At 40.3% G+C, this 17,088-nt stretch overlaps 1 protein-coding gene across 3 annotated transcripts in view; it reads left to right on the plus strand.

The window, feature by feature from the left end:
• Window positions 1-17,088, plus strand: part of LOC148410357 (uncharacterized) — a 171,571-nt gene that overhangs the window by 326 nt on the left and 154,157 nt on the right. For all 3 annotated transcript variants that reach the window (XR_015868141.1, XR_015868142.1, XR_015868143.1), the window contains exons 2-3: window positions 2,542-2,644; window positions 13,697-13,801. The gene's annotated coding sequence lies outside the window, so the exon portion shown is untranslated. The remainder of the gene's footprint in view (window positions 1-2,541; window positions 2,645-13,696; window positions 13,802-17,088) is intronic.

Raw genomic sequence — 17,088 nt, forward strand, 5'->3', positions numbered from 1 at the left:
AGATATCTTGCTATAGACGTGCACAGGTCAAATTAAAGGCGTACACCGGCGTGTGTGTGTCAGCGAGAGACAATGTCTAAATAACAGCAAACTTGACTCTACCAAATCAGCACCTTTATGAAATTAATTCTTAGTGAAGTCTCAGTTAACGCCTCTTTAAGTCTATTTAAATGTTAAACCATACTCGAATATATGCATTTTTATTTGTCAGTCAATTCTATACATTTATTCTGACGACACACTTTCAAGCCTTTTATTCTGCCAAATATGTTTTATAGACACAGTTCTTGATACAGTATAGGCCCACGTTTACTGTGTTGTTTAACTGACAAAAATATTTGAAAAGAAAGTTTAAATGTTCTCAGAGAATATTTTTTTTTAAACAGAAAATACATCCAGTCCCATTTGATTGGAAGTAAATGTGATGTCTATTTTGTGCTGCATATTAATTCGATCCCGTCGTCCAAAATTCGAATCAGAGCTCAAAGCAAATCTTTCCTTCCTGGGATTGTGCCATAAGTCCCACTGATTGAAAATGGATGGTTTTGATTGTCGCGCAGAAACTACTTGTGCACTCACTTTCAGGCTTTGAGCGCGACCAGGCTGCCAATGCTGCTTTCATTAAAATGTTGATTCCCCCAAAATAAGCAGCTATTCATTTTCCATTCAGTGAGCTACTGGCAGTCAACCACTTTTCTTTTGGCACCAGAAAATCATCATCTACGAGTGTCCGATTGCTAACCAAGACTTTTATCATTGATGACGAGCGCTTATTATTAAAACTATGCGTTGAAGGAAATAAAAAAAAAAAATAACCACACAATCAGACAAAATATTAGCATCCCTCTGTGCTGGGGTAACTAAAATGTGCATCGGCCCGATGTACCGCTATTATCCACTAGGGGGTAGTAGACTACACAAAGAATCCTTTTCAAAGTCAGCCTCTCCTTTTGGATTTAGTTGCATGACAGCTGCGTGGTTGTTCCCCATGTATGTGATTTGCAGCAAATTTGCTTCATGCTTGTGAATCACATCCGGGCGTGTTTAAGTGTAATTGCAAGCAGTGCTGCGGGGCAAGAAAATGGCCCGCCAGCTGTTTGTTGGGCCCCCGTTCAGTTGACACTGGGACAACACCTCGCAGCTGTTTGAATATATTAAATAATGATTCCGTTTGAATGACTCGATTCCGCTTGCAGAAAGTGATTTGTGCACGGGGGTCTGCGATTTGTGTGTGCGGGGGCGGTTATTAGTTACACCCCTAGTTATACCCGCAGCCTGTCCCACCGCTCCCACATAATGGCTTCACACTTCACTGACGTTGCAGTAATGAAGTGTGAAGCTTCTGTTGGAGGCTTCGGGGAGGCTGCCGAGTGGAAAGGCGCCACCTTTGCATCCTCTCAGTCAAATTTTAGCCTCTGCTTGGGACTTCCAAGGGCTGGCATTTAATTTTCCCTGCCCTACCTGCTGCTATTGATGCTTTTGCACTGTCAAGACATGGTTTTATTCCATGAAAATTAAAAAAATTCTAACTTAACACATGGAGCCCACCAAAATTAATCAATGAAGCAATACTTGCCTGAACTAGGGCTGGATGATTATGGCTGAAATAATAATCACGATTATTAATCTCAATTATTCATCATGTGTGATCAAACACGTCTATTTATTGCCCCTTTTTTAAACAAGCAGTATACAAACAAGGCTTCCAGGCTTGATACTTACAAATAATATTAATAAAATAAATAAATAAAGTAAATAATTATTAAAACAAATTCACCACCCAAGACATGGCAAATATTTGGCACACAGGGCAACACAGCTAACATTTGCAATGGGGGACCTTGGAAAATTTGCTTTCTAAAAAGGGTTCCAGACTCCAAAAAGTCTTTGTACCCCTGCGTTAGGGTAAGGGATTTAAATCAGGATTAGGGTTCTAACCACCTTGTTTTGTCTGTTTTCAAGGTACAGCAATAATGCCCCTGGGTCACTTTTACCCGGATCATTGGTCACTCAAACATGTTCTGAAATGTGTATAATCCAAGATAGTGTATTGTTTTAGCCAGTTACTAAGTTGATTTATCAAGTAAAGCAACAATGTCTGCGTGGGTCAATGTGTCCTGGAGGTTTGCGTGTCTTTATCCCCAAATGTTTAAAACTCTTTATTTTTAATTGAAAAGTAATGAAGAATTTGTTACAATCCAGTGGTATGGTCTTAAGTTAGGGTTGAAGACTTGGGTTTGAAAGTAGGATTTCAAAGGAAAGCAACGTTTGGATATCTAATGGTTAGTAAAGAAAAAAAAACCATGCCATTTTAAATATATGTCAGCGGCCACTTAAGAACGTATAGTGGGCCACAGATGGCTCCGGGGCCTTAGTTTGGACACCACTAGTTTAATCATCGAATAACTAAGGCTAATTTCCATTAACCAACCTGTCAAGGGAGTTTCACATATTATATTAACATTAAGCTTCAGAATTTTTGATTGAATTTTTGTATTTTTTTTAATGTACCATGTTTAATTCTGTTTTGTTTTGTGTCAGATTCATGTAAACCTTAACTGGGAGAGAGAAACAGCTCCAAGCAAGCAAACGCTTATTTTGAGAACTTCAAGCCCACTTCTTGACAATGACAGAGTGAGAACAGGTACCATCCTAGACCTCAGCTGTTTCCTCATTGGACGAACAGATTCGTCATTGTAACCATTGAGACAAAGCGAGAAATGTCAGAAATAAATGAGAGTGCTTATGACTAATGTACTCGCTATGGTCTCCAGTTTGCTGCGGCTGAACTTTAGCATTCAGGCGGGCCATCATGACTGACAAAGCTTATTTATTTATTTTTTTGCTTGGTGTTGTCACTGCCTGAAAACTACCTTGATACCTCCCCCTCCTAAAAAAAAAAAAAAAAAAAAACATACAGAAGTGAAAAAAATACTCATGTTCTGTTCTGTATTAAAGTATAAGGCAAGGAAACAGGGCGTTTCACGTTCATGGGTTTAAATTCTGTTGATCCAAGGAGAGTTTTAAAAAAAAAACTTTGCTCGGCTGGACTAATAATTACAGGACACTATAGCGTACATTAGTCAGGAGGTGCGGCCTTTAATATTTTAATCATAAGGTTTAAAGAGAGTCTAAAATGACTGATACTAAATGAATTCAAGACCAATTGATTTCTTTAGCCAGTTAAAGGGACAGAGTGTAAGATTTTGACCGTTTTTCATGAAAAAGGAATAAATTAAATGATTTTAAATTTCAAAAACATGCAAATGAACGTGTTCTTGATGACCAACAGTGTGTTTTAAATATAATCGTAGGTCTAGTTATCCTTAAATTATATTACATGGGGGTTTGCACTTCTCCGGAGGCGGCCATTTTTGTTTTAGCTACGAACAGTGGTAAATGCAGCACCTGCAGCACCTCCTGCTGTCCATAATGAAAAACAGTCTAAATTTTACACGCTGTCCTTTAAGTATTAAAGTGACTGATTACGACTTTAGTACATAAAGGAATCAGTTATTTTTCTATTTAAGTATCTTGAGTAATGAACTAAAATTTGAACTAAAATAAAATTTGAAGTTATTTTGAAAATATAGCATTATTTTCAGTAAAGGTTGACAATAATAGGACAGATAATGCTTGCAAAGTTGACCCAACTAGCCGCCTTGTTCAAAACAATTAGATGGAAATCGCAGTTTTGTTTTGTTTTTCCATCTTGGCATGGTCTTAAAAATACCTTACCAGTGACAAGGCACTATGACTTACTAAGAACAATTGAAAAAACAGAAGACTTGATGAATTCATTTATTTACTCATTAATTTGTCTCAGACATGGAGAACATTTCTGAAAATTTCTTGCGGAAAAGTGTGCCCAAGTAACGGCCGGTCCACAGGGTGGCAAAAGGCGTTAGAGGGAAGTTTCCCTTCCACCGGGCCGCACTCTCTATATTTCAAGCCGAGCTACTCGGGGGTCACCGCTTAATGCCACCGCCGCTCTTAGTAATGCGTAGCTTTAGGACGCCTGTCCTATTTCTATTGAGGGGCTGCGGATTGATGCGAAATGACGAGAGCTGCGAGGCTGCCGAGCGGGCGGGCGTCCACATGCTCCACTCCACAGGCGAGCCCGTGGACGCCAATGCGCACGGACCCGCGCACTTGTCCCCCCGTCCCCCATGCCACCAGCCTTGGAAAAAGCCCCCCAGACTCGATGTGCAATGTCCTCTCTCTGTCAACATATCCGCTGCGCTAGCGCTAATGTGACAGAATATAACCAGAGCCCGGAACAAGCAGTCGGCGCGCTGCGACGAGCGCGCTGCAACGGGCGCGCTCCCTCATCCTTGCCCGCACTTTGCATCCGATTGCCTCCGCGCCAATTCCCGAGAATAAGGCCTTGTCTACAAGTAACCAGGGCTATTGAAACCTGAATAATTTTACCCTCTTCGTGTATAAACAGTTCCATCCATTCAGCCGTTATTTAAAAATAAAATGCCGCGACACAAATCCGCATATTCATTTACAAGCCTGCCAAGCTGCTAGGCGGTAGTAGCTTCACCAAATACTGTACCATCAGAGAAAAACTGTCTCTTAACGTCACCGGCATCGGCGTCTTTGGCGAGAAATAGAGTAATCATGTAAATCTTCGGTTTATGATTGCTACGCCCAAACGCGCTTCAGGAGAATTTGGCAAATCTCCACTTTGGTCGGAGTATTTGAGACTTTTGGTTCTAATCCCACCCAAAAAAACTAACCGGAGACATTCACCGTCCGTGTGCAAGAACCCCAGCTGCGTGTGAACTATGCCTAAAACGGTTCAGGGCTATTTAAACCTGTATAATTTGTGGTGATGTTTCTCTCTTTATGCATGTACAAGTTTTTTTTCCAGGCTTATGCTATTTCCCTTGCGATTGAAACGGCAGAAGACTGAGCTGAGCATGTTTGTCGCAGAGCAATGACGTAAAACTCCGGTTAACCTGGCTAGCGTGTCCTCGCGCCCCCGGGTTCACCTTTGGAACGGCTCACTTTTACCGCCATATTCAATAAATGAAAAAGATTGCGAGCAACGCGCAATCAACTTGATGTGTTCTCCAATTGACTTTTATTGTGCTCTTCATCTAACTGACCGTTCGCTTGGTTTTAATTGCGTTTAGTAATGTCAGCAATGATGTAGCGTGATAATTATATTAACTTTTATTACTCTGCTGTATACACGCGCGCGGTCTCGGACCTTGGGTATTTGTCACCCTGCCCAATTATAGATGATTAATGTTTCACTTCCGCAGCTTCAATAATTATCGAATGTATTTAATGATGTCATTTTAAACAAGTCCTGAGGGATGGATGCGACATCATTGTGAAGTTTGATCACCTTGGTTTGAATTTGGCATTAATGGACTATTAGGTTTCTTGTTGATGCAGTGCTCCTCAATTATTTTTTGGGAAAGTCCCCCCCCCCCCCCCACCCCCCAGCCAAGAAAACATTTTGCACCCCTCTTGTTGATGCAGTGCTTCTCAATTAATTTTTTGCAAAGTCCCCCCTAGCCAAGAAAACATTTTGCACCCCCCCCCCAATCACTGTGGTAGCTATAAATAAGATCAATACCAATAAAAATGGTGTCCTTTTTAACATTAACAAAAAAAGCAAATCAAATCAACTTGCAACAATTGTTTACATTTCATAGAGTTTACACAGGTTACACGTTAGTCTGAAACAGAAAAAAAACTAAGTGCGTCAGGGTGCCTGAAACAACAAAAATGTTTATTCTACTTCATACTAGAAACATTTTTGACCAGCATAAGAAAGGTTTTAAATCAAAATAAATCATAAATATAAATTGATCTGGAACATTAACACAGGAGCACAGATATTTCAAACATTTTAACCTGAAGAAAGAGGTTTATTTATTTTCAAAATCACATTAACCATTAATGTGACCCCTCCCGGCATGGCATCATGACCCCCTGCGAGAAGGACTGTGGTAACGCAACTGCAACACTCAGACAGATATATCTAGTTATACATTCATTTATTAATTTCATGAGGAAATATGCAAATATCCTGATCGTGGCACCCCTATACTGTTTTAAACTGAATACAGATCTAAATGACTGTATTAGAAAACACATACAGTCATATATTTCAAATTTATTTCCTTCAAGAAAGTCTGAGTGTTCCAATTACTCCTTAATGTGAAGCCACCTCGCAATCACAAATGTTCAACTGTTACTTAGTAAACGGCATTCAAAAATAACCTTGGCTTAATGAGCCACATGCTCCTATTACCACGCCGTGAGGCCTGTTGTCTTCTGATCACACGCAACAACCTGTTTAGTGATAATTACCTCAAATTTGCAGCTGGCGAAAAGAGTTGTGGTTTTAAAAAAAAGACGTCCTGCCACTCCCCCAAAATGGCAGACGTACGGTACCTCAAACATGCAATGAGGGAAAATCTGCAAGAATTTTTTTTTGGACTAGTTTTAAGTGAGAGCTGGCTCAACCAAAGATCTAGGTGGAGTCTAAAACCTCTTAAAAGTGTATTTAACCGCACCTAAATTTATCTAACCACCAAGGTAATTGCTCTTCAGTGGAAGGATTCCAAAAAGCACTTAAGGTCACAAAGTTTTTTTTATTTTTATCTTTGGTACCCTTCACACAGCTTTGACGCTTTTTGTACTCAGAACAACAGTTTAAACCAAATTTGTAATGGTTGTCAGAATTAACTCAATCACTGCCAGCCCTGTAAATTTTTGATGGCCATCAATAACAGTGAACAGTTGCGTAGCCACAAGTTTTTGAGTGGCTAAGTTGACACAACAACCCGGTCAGGTCTGGCTGTGTGTGTGTCGGTCATTCTTTATCATACCATCCAAAGCAAAACAGATCATCTTAAAGTTTGCAGTCAGATCAATTGTTTATTTGTCATGGATTTTCACAAAATGTTAGGGTAAATGAAAATTGAGATTTTTATATATTCCAATGCTACACTCAATTCTCTTTCAAAGGATATATATTACATGGAGGTAGATCAAAAATTGACAGTGCTCCAGCAATTTGAATGGTGCCGAGTTGAAATCCCTAGTATGGAGAAAAATGCGTTTAAAGCTTTGGCACTTTCATCTTTGAATGGTGTGCATGGTGTACTAATTCTCCATTACTCAAATTTCAATTACAATTTGAAACTTTTGGCTGTAAATAACTAAAAACGAATCTCCATGACATAAGCCTGGTTTTGTGAAAAGGCATCATAATGTTGCTAAATATGTAGGCATCATAATGTTGCTATGTAGCTAATATTAAAAAAATGCTAAGACAGTATCAAGGTTCTCTAAAAAAATTGATAAATGGCAGAAAAATCACAAATTTTCTCCTCAGTGTGAGCGTGGTCTGAGGGGTGGCCATAAAGTGACAAGGAGTTGCCTTGGCGACCAGGTAGCTCCGCCCCTGAATAAGATAAAGTACTGTTTCAATAAAGTACTGTGTTTTACTACACATAACTAGCTTGTTTAACCCTTGTGTAGTATTTTGACCATCTTTGGGCCATTTTCTTCCAAACATTTTTTGGAGTATTTTAGACAAGGGCTGCACACTCCTAAAAACAACAAGAAAAAAAAAAACCCTACTAAATGGTCATGCCTTGTTCATCTTTGTGACATGTTGTCACCATATAGGTAAAATTTCAGCTCCCTGCTGCCAGCTTTCAATTTTTTTTTTTCTTTTGTGTGAAATGCTTTTGATGTAAAGCTCAAAGGATTAAACAAAATACCGCTCAAGGTTTAAAAAGGACATTAAAAAAAAAAAATCTCTGAAATTTTGGGGTGGTTGAGCACTCCCTAAAAATGAAATAGAAACGCCCATGCTCACAAACATACAACTCTTTCCCTCATAATTAATAACTTTGACGTATATTCCAAATTCTGCTTAACTATAAGGAAATTATTCTCTGATCACAAGTAGCTGGACATCCTGGTAAAGGTCAAGTGGAATGTCGCGTTACTTCAGCCAATAAATGAACTAGCATGCATCCACAGTGACTAAACTATCCATGTAAACTTCCTGATTCTGCTCTATTTCATGGTTCGTCTTTGAATGAAAGCATTTTCACGCATACATCAACTAAGACCTTTCGAGTAGACATAAATGGACACTATCAATTTCCTTTTGGTATCATCTCTTCGAGAAGCTCCCAAAAGCCATCCTTTATGCCCCGCACAATGGAAGGTCTCCAATTTAATTTGCCATCTGTGGCCAGCTTGAAATATTATCTGAGAAATGAGATCCGTGACCCTGAATACAGAGCGAGAAGGGAGCAGGATGGCGACATGGCCTGGCAAAGGGAGAACCTGTGAGCCCCTCCTCATGTGGCACGGCTAAATATTTACCCTCCTCCTCTCCGCTGTCCACACGCATCCGCTCAGCGCTCACTCAGAGGTAGCAAGAGCTGGCATGGTCGCGGCCAAGAGATTCTCCTCCGAGCCAGAAGGTCATGGAACCTGGGAAGAAGGCTCTTTCAACCATGGAGAGAGGGAGGATAAAAAAAAAGTCAAATAATTTTCTTGACGTTTTGGAGAGCCCTTTAGAACTCCTCTCACCATCTCAGTAGACTTCTCTGAGTCAGGGTTCCATATTCATCTTTTTTTTTTTGTCCGATGTAATTGCCGGAGCAAAAAAAGAAAAAAAAGCTTGAAGAGCAGCAGCAAACGCTTGAGTGCCGAGGCGCCGAAAGGACCAAGTGGGAGGTCCGCACTCAAGCTGATGGATGCATAAGCGCTAATAATAAGAGGCCTCATTACACATAACCAGATGATTCCCACGGACACCAGCTTGGAGTAATAGTCCTGTTGCAAAGAGACGTAGCGGGCGCTAACAAAGTGATGAATCGCCGTCGCCGGGAAGCACATTTTGACTTAACACCACTTGAACTTGGAAATTGGCTTTAAAATGTGTGTTGAGTTTTAAAGGGCCTCTAACAAAGCTTTGTTGAAAGCTGTGAAGGATAACAAAATGGCTATTCGTACCTAAGTGATATTTGGGACTCTTCCGGTGAGGTATGACTAGCAATTAGACTTTATTTAAAATATTATCTTTTTGCTTAAGGACGAAGGTCTTGTCACGACAAAACTTGTCGGCATGACTCCATTTTTGAAAATGCAAGTTAAAGTCATCCAATAGAATCTTATTGTGTCATTAATGGTGAAAAATACATTCTAATTGGGCTGACAGTGATGAGTGATGACAAAGTGCTGTCAGTTTGGTTACGTGTGTTATTTGGAGACATTACAGTGATCTTTCAAATCAAATCTTGCATTAGCCTGTTCTGGGTGCATTAACCCTGCTGGTTAAGTTTGTTTGCAAGGAACAGAAATAATACCCCTGGGTCACTTTGACCCGGGGCTTTTTTTAGTCACCCAAACGTGCCTGAAATGTGTATAATCCAAATTGAATGTTTGTTTTAACCATTGATTTATGTTCATTTGTCAGGAACAGCAAGCATTTCTATGGGTCAATATGACCCGGGGGTGTGTGCATTTATCCAAAATAGATTCAAGAGTTTTATTGTCATATGTAATACCTCACAATGCAATTCTTATTCTGTTCACTTCCCAAACCAGACGACATTCCATAATCGAGCAAATAATGAGGTAGGCAATATAACCGAAACGACAACAAAAAAATAAACAGCAATAGAGCAATAAGGGCAGTAATAGTGAACCAATAATAAATTAATAGACTTACAGTACATACAAAGCATATGACGGATTGAGTGAAAAGACTATATACATATTAGGAAGATAGTGCAACATATCATGGATTTATGTAATTGTTTTAATTTATTTAATAGTCAAAAATCCAGATCTTTTGTTTGGAAATCCACTCACTAAGTAATAAATACAATATTTAATCCATATCCGTGTGTTCCATTTGTTTCTTTATAATATTAATCACATCCTGGGTCAATTAGACTCTGACTCATACAAAATCATGCCAACAAAAAAGCTTGTGATGCCTTTTTTCCTTTCAGAGACCAGTAATATCCTTGGGTCATTTTGACCCGGGTTTTGCTTATTTAAAAGTGGCAGAAAAATATATGTTCATTATACAATAAACCAAGAGGAAGTATCCGACTGAAAAATGACATTCATCATTTACTTTAACTTTCAAACGGGTCAATTTGACCCACAACTTAACCAGAGGGTTAAAAAACTTCCCTCCTTTAGGTGTGTTAGCTCGGCTGACGCTAGATTTAGTCCGTATTCAGTCAATCTAATGTGCTTGAATGCATCTTGTGAGTCCAATTTCAATTAAAAGAAGTTGCCATTTTTGTTTTGGTTTTCCAAAGCCAGCAAATAATTAAACATTCTAATGATTGCAGTATTCATTCAGAAGTGCCACCGATGCAATAAGATTCCCATGGATTCAAGGTCTCCCGCAGATGTTTTTGTATATATCTGTCATAACATTCAGGCCACCAATGTCAGGGTGGATTTCTGCAGCATCACTTCAGCAGGACGTCAATGTGAACGTGTGGGTGACATGTCGGAACGGGAGTAGAAGTCCAGGGTGGCCTCGCCACATTTGTCGCTGGTGATGGGTTGAGTCAACACCACATGTAGCCATCACTCAGACACCAGGGTGCAGTCTCATGCCAACTGCGAAGATCGCGTCAAGGGTTGGTTCCCCTCCCCTCCTTTGGAGCCAAAACAGCTTCCACTCCTCCGGAAGATTTGTTTTAGGAATTTGGTCAAGTAATACCGAAGAAATTGGTAGGAGTAGATCAATAATGTGGGAATCTGACAGAGGGCGAAGTCTACCTATCATTATTTTTGATCGAGATCTAAAGCAGAGAGCTAAGCCATGACCTAATCAAGAACAAGACCAGATCAGCTTGAGATCCAGTTAAGACTAAATCAAGACTGAGGCAACGTGAGACCAAATTGGCCTTGGCAAATTCAAGATCAAGATATTGAGTAGTCGAGACCAAGGCAAGAAAAAGGCAGGTAAAGATCTAGTGGAGGAAAAAAGATACACATCATCCCATTTAAACACATACTTTATAACCATTGTATTCAATTATTAGTATTTGCTCAGTGTGTGGTAAAAGGTGCATGCAGGTATTTGTTAAACCATGACCTTAGAGAGTGGAAGGTCCTCATCCAGTTGGGGGAGATAAGAAACACTCCTGAGAGTGCATGATTTTGTTTATGTTGGTAATCACACCCTGCTTGTGAGAGAAATAAAAGAATAAGGTGTACAGGCACTCTTCAAAACCTTTTGGCCGGAACGTTTAGGCCAAATCCTTCTTCTTCCTTTATAAAAGACAAGTTTGACTCAGGTTGTGTTCTTTATCTCCAGTGTCTCTTATTGATAACACTGACACCAAATCAAGACTAAGAAAATCCAAGGCATCCAACCAGCTTCCTCTGTTAAACATGGGACGGATAATGGTTTGTAGAAATCTGCGTCAAATTTTATATTGGGAAATAAACAAAAGTTTTCAGGATATTAACTCTTTGAGTGCCAAGCATTATCGGAAAAGAAAACCTCTAGACGGCCAGGATCTTTAGCATTTTCACTCATCTTTCAAGGCAGACAGAATATTTTGTATCTATGTAACTATGGGTGGTATCATGAAAGATTGATTTCCATTCCTTACTTTGAATTGCATGTAGGTAATATCTGTGTTGTAAGTGCGGAAACACCGCCATCCAATGGTCACAGTTATCACTACAGTGATCAATTGGCTTAAATTAGGTAAGCATTAGTTAAGGGTGTCAGCCCTTAAAAAATGTATTTGATGAGAATTTTATTATTTATTATTGTTATTACTATTTTAAAAGTTGAGAATTCTTGTCCTTGGCACTCAAAGGGACACTGCGTTATAGTTAGACCTTTTTTCATTAATAAATTAAATGATTATACATGTCAAAAACTTGCAAATAAATGTGTTCTTAACGACCAACAATATGTTACAGTATCAGTGTCCCTTTAAATCCTAGATATGCTAATCTGACTTGAGACAAATATGACAATGCCTACCCTCTTTTGACAACTGCCCGATCATCAGCATGTCACACTGCAAAATTGTCTAAAATTCCACCACAACAAAGACACACACAATGATGTTGACTATTAAGCAGCTTCTGCACATGCGTGAGAAGAAATACCCCTCCAAGCCTTTTCTGGCAGTAGAAACTATTGCTCATGTTTAGAAAAATTGGAAAGTTTTTACAGGGGTGGAAGATAAACATGTAAACGATGCATACCACCAACTTTTCCGCTCACAGTGGACTCCCACACTCTCGACACAGTATCGTGCATTGCAGACGCGGATTCAAGGATGAATCCGTTGCAAACGCTCCCGCAAAGCTCTGATGTTACGACGCCGTTTTCTAAACAAATCAGACGGTGCATACCGACGCACGGAATCTGACGCGTCGGATTCCGGCCCCTAGTTCATATTGGCGCCATCCAAAGGGGTCCTTTTATGCCACTTCATTGTCAAGCCTCGTGGGACTGCGTGTCACCAGATAATACGGCGGTAAATTACGGTTTATTAGTACCAATACCAGCAGTGACACAAGGAAAACATCCTCCTGCTCTCCTAATTGTCCGCCCACAGGGCCCAGTGTGTCATGCGGACCGGTATCGACAGCCACACTCATTAGGACATCACACTCGAGCTGATGAGAGAAGATTTCAGAGATGTGTCCGTCCCGATTTGTTAATTTGATGTGAGTGAATGACACCGCGACTGTCTGTAATCTCTTGGTGGATAGAGTACTGTCAGGCTTCGTCTCGTGCGTTTGGCCTCCAGGGATGGTGGTCCAGTGGCGGGAGCCAGACAGGCTTGGTTATGAATAAATAGGAGCGGGAGGTGGAAAGGGCAGGAAAGTTTATGTGTCGAGGAACAAGTAGCTGATAGCCAAGCTTATCTATCACTCTCTCCTGGCTTGGCAGGCAGCGCGGAAAGGGCGCAGGTCAGCCCGGTCAGTCGGATCTATTTTGTCCCAACAATGAGCTCTTGTCTGATGGAGATACGCCGGCTGTCTGTCACTTTGCACCGCTGATATTGTGTCACCGTCGTCCGACGGCCGAACCGGGCCGGCCCGTGCGCCTTCTTGTAAATGTCTGCGAGTGTGTTGTCAGATTGGGATCTCTAGTCAGGTAGCATTATCCATGTTGCCACCCACCCCATTCGCGACTTCGCCTCCTCCCCCTCACACTGCTGACATCCTCAGGGGGAAGCAGATAGAAATCTCAAGCTGGGCTCTTGGCAGCAGCAGTGTTGATTTATTTTATTTTTTTTTTTTTTAAGGCGCTCCGAGTTTAGGCCATGTCCACAGGGAAGAGTGTTTTAAGATATGTATTTTTTTTGTGTTTAGCTTTTTTGTCCATACAAACGGCTCCAGATCGTTAGAAATCTACTCTTTGGAAATGTCATATATACAGGAAATGTCATAAATATAATAAAGGACCTGTAGCATGGTATTTTAAACGTTCCACAGTTTATATATATATATATATATATATATATATATATATATATAGTAATATTGTATGTACATATCTTACTGTATGTACATACATTGGCCATTTAATTTCTTATGAATAATGAGGTTTTTTTTTTTTTGTTATTGTTGTTGTTTTTTTTTTTGGAATTTGGACACTTCTAACCAGGAAATGAAATGTCTCGTTGACTTACAGCGCGCATCTCTGTGAGGCTGCAGCGCCCACCTCATGATGTCGTTCTAAAGCCGCCTGTCCATGAAACAATACAAAGAAGAAAAAGGAAGCTAAAGTAACCTTGAGGTATGTAAACCTATGTTAGTAATTGTGATTTTACTACGTCAAGCAACTCAAAAGTAGATGCAAACAGTACTGGACAGAGAAACAAAAGATATTATTGGCAGATGAAAAATCCCTCATCGAGTAGCAGTCTTTCTACAGCATGAATATGTGGCGTAAATTGTTTTAGTGCACATGGTTCATTTCTGTATTTCTATATTCTATATTCTATATTTCTATACATGTGCTTCCAAACGCACATTTTCACCACTTGGACTCAACTAATAAATGAAACGTTGTTGTTTCAATTTTGTGCAAAATCTCTTCACCTCAACTCCTGTGCAAAACCAAAATTTACAATAGGCACGGCTGCTCGGATAAGGTGGGTGTGTTTTTACACCGCATGGGCGGTACGGGGGCGGTGTAAAGGCGGCATGAGGGTCTTCCTGGGTGCTCCAATGTCATTGTACCCTTCTTAAACCATTTTAATCTGCTTGGAATGGAGGGGCCAGTGTTAAGAGTGCAGAATGAGCATCAATAAAGTAAAATAACATAGGGTGTGTTTAGGGCAGTGCTTCGCATTTATTTGCCCCCCAAAGGACGAAAAAATTTCTTGCCTCCCTCCACTCGCTGCAGTGACTATAAACGCGATCATTATCAATGAAAATTGCATAAGATACCAAAAATTTAACATTAACATAAGAAGAAATATCCATGAAAAAAACTTTCAGCAAATTTTCACTTAACTTTTTACAGATTACATTCTATTCTGAATGTGGAAAAGAATAGCATCAAAGTGCCTGAAATTTTAAAAAAAAATGTGACTCCTTATTCAAACTAGAAACATTTTTGACCAACTGAACCTGTTTGATGCTAAAAAATAAAATTGAATGAATAAATCATAGTAAATCTGGAGAGTGCCACAGCACCACCTGGTGCTGTGGATGGACAATTACACTTAACAGCGCAAACGCAAAGCCCGCTTGCCTACGCCCCGAAAATGACGTGCCCCATTTGAGAAGGACTGGTTCGGGGTGGGAAATTAACACTTTAACATGATTAAAAACTCCAAAAAGTTATATTTCCATGTAAGATCCCTTTAAATGTCATAAATTGGGAGTTCTGATTACAATTCTTTTTTTTTTTGCGGTCAGCGTAGCATCACCGGAACCATTCAGCAAACGGCCGCCATCCATGAAGCAGGTTATAGTTTGACGAATACCGAACAACCTTGCTACCAGTTCAGCCTTTGTGCTCCACTGTATCAGTCTAGTTATTATGTTCATGAGAAAACGTCTTCCTTAAGCCTTCCTATTGACTCGCAAGGCCTTTCCATTCAGAGTCATCGTAATACAGCTTGAACCATGCATATTTAAATAGGATCTTCCAAAAGCCTCGGTATTTCTGGCAAACTCATTTCTTTGAGCGAGTCAAGTCTTTCCTGAGGATATTGATCATTGTTAACCGAAGGAACTGTAACATCTGCCTTAGCCGATGTTGATAATGTCTACCTCATCCAACTTGACGCCCTCGGAACTCTTCAAGGCTTCTCTGAATAGGAGCTCATTTTGTAGGTTAAAGATCCATGTCGGCGTTTGTTCAAAAAGCCTTTTGTGAGAATTCTGGCGACAATAACAGACAACGGATCAATGTTTGCAACAATCAATAGTTTGCACAAATGCTGATACCTAATTGCCCTTAACAATAAAAAAAAAATGTTAGCTTATGATTGTCAGCCTTGTCGCTTTTACCCTCACCAGTTTCTTTTATGAGGGCCATAGAAATGCAAGCACATTAAAAAAATATCCAGATGATTGATCAATGTGTTTTGTTCAAGGCCAACCAATATATAGAATCATATTAAGCCTTGTAAATGACATGATATTACTTATTTCGCATTCAAATTAATGCTATTCAATCATAGATAGGTTGAGAAAATTGGTCTGGTTTTGAGTTATGCCAGTATAAATCGAGCCCCTCGCTCCCCCGCACCCCAATATGGGGTTAAAAATGAGGAAAAAGAAACACGACTTGTACGCCGAGAAATACGGTACTTTACTGGCAAAGTTCAACCCTTCCCTGCATGTCCCCCTTCATTCAATCATCAGGTGAGAATTTGGATAAAGGTCATGTCTTCTAATGCTGAAAATAAGCAGGTTCACCTCTCGGGTTGCCGTGTATATTTTGGACTTTGTGCCCCCGTGTAACCACACTCATATGAACTCCCCATCAGAGCCACTTACTGTAGCTTTTCAAGCAATAATCGATGCATTTGGTTTTACACAAATAATAAAAGCAGCAACACACCGGAATGGTAATATCTTAGACTTAGTGCTAACCCGTGGCCTAACTGCCTCAAACGTCATAATTCTGCCACATACTAACGTTATGTCTGATCATTATCTTATAACATTTGAAGTCCTAGCTCAGTGTGGTCTTGTTGTCCACAACCAAGGCTTTAAGAGCCGTGATATTAATTCTTCAACGACTGCTGCACTTTCTGAATTACTGCCTTCCGCAACAGCTGCCTTTCCGTCCTTCACTGGCTCAGTCGATAAGCTCGCGAATGATTTTAATTCGGTTCTTCTAAATTCCCTAAACTCTATTGCGCCGCTGAAACTTAAAACTCGTCCGAAGCGGCGCACTCCGTGGTTTACGGAGGAAACGCGTACGTGTAAACTGTTAAGTAGACAACTTGAGCGTAAATGGCGAACAACTAAACTTGAGGTTTTCCGTCAGGCCTGGTGCGATAGCTTGCTGAAATATAAAGAGGCTCTTAGGCTAGCAAAAACTAATCACTTTTCCAAAATGATTAGTCTTAATAAAAACAACCCAAAGTATTTATTTGAGACGGTAGCGCAGCTAACACAGCAGCAGCAGGTTAATCAAAATTCCCTCCATTCAGCACACGATTTCATGCAATCCTTTACTCAGCGGATTCAGCTAATAAGGGAAGAAATAAAAAAGGCAGCGCCGCTCACCACCTCAACTGTGATTGTTGATGCTAGTTCGGACAATCAGGTTCATGAAAGTCTGGCTACCCTGTCCCAGTTTGATTTAGTATCCCTGGAGTGTCTTACACAACTGGTTAATGCAGCAAAGCCGACGTCCTGCATGCTCGACCCGCTTCCAGGCAAACTCGTCAAAGAGCTGTTCCCGATCTTGGGGTCGTCTGTCTTGAATATTATCAACCTGTCACTCTCCTCTGGCATTGTACCTGAAGCTTTTAAGACGGCCGTCATTCAACCATTACTTAAGAAACCACACCTAGATCCTGAAGATCTCGCTAACTATAGGCCAGTGTCACACCT

The sequence above is a fragment of the Hippichthys cyanospilos genome, chromosome 16, assembly GCF_059441005.1.
Source record: "Hippichthys cyanospilos isolate Australia breed blue-spotted pipefish chromosome 16, RoL_Hcya_1.0, whole genome shotgun sequence".
Lineage (NCBI taxonomy): Eukaryota > Metazoa > Chordata > Actinopteri > Syngnathiformes > Syngnathidae > Hippichthys > Hippichthys cyanospilos.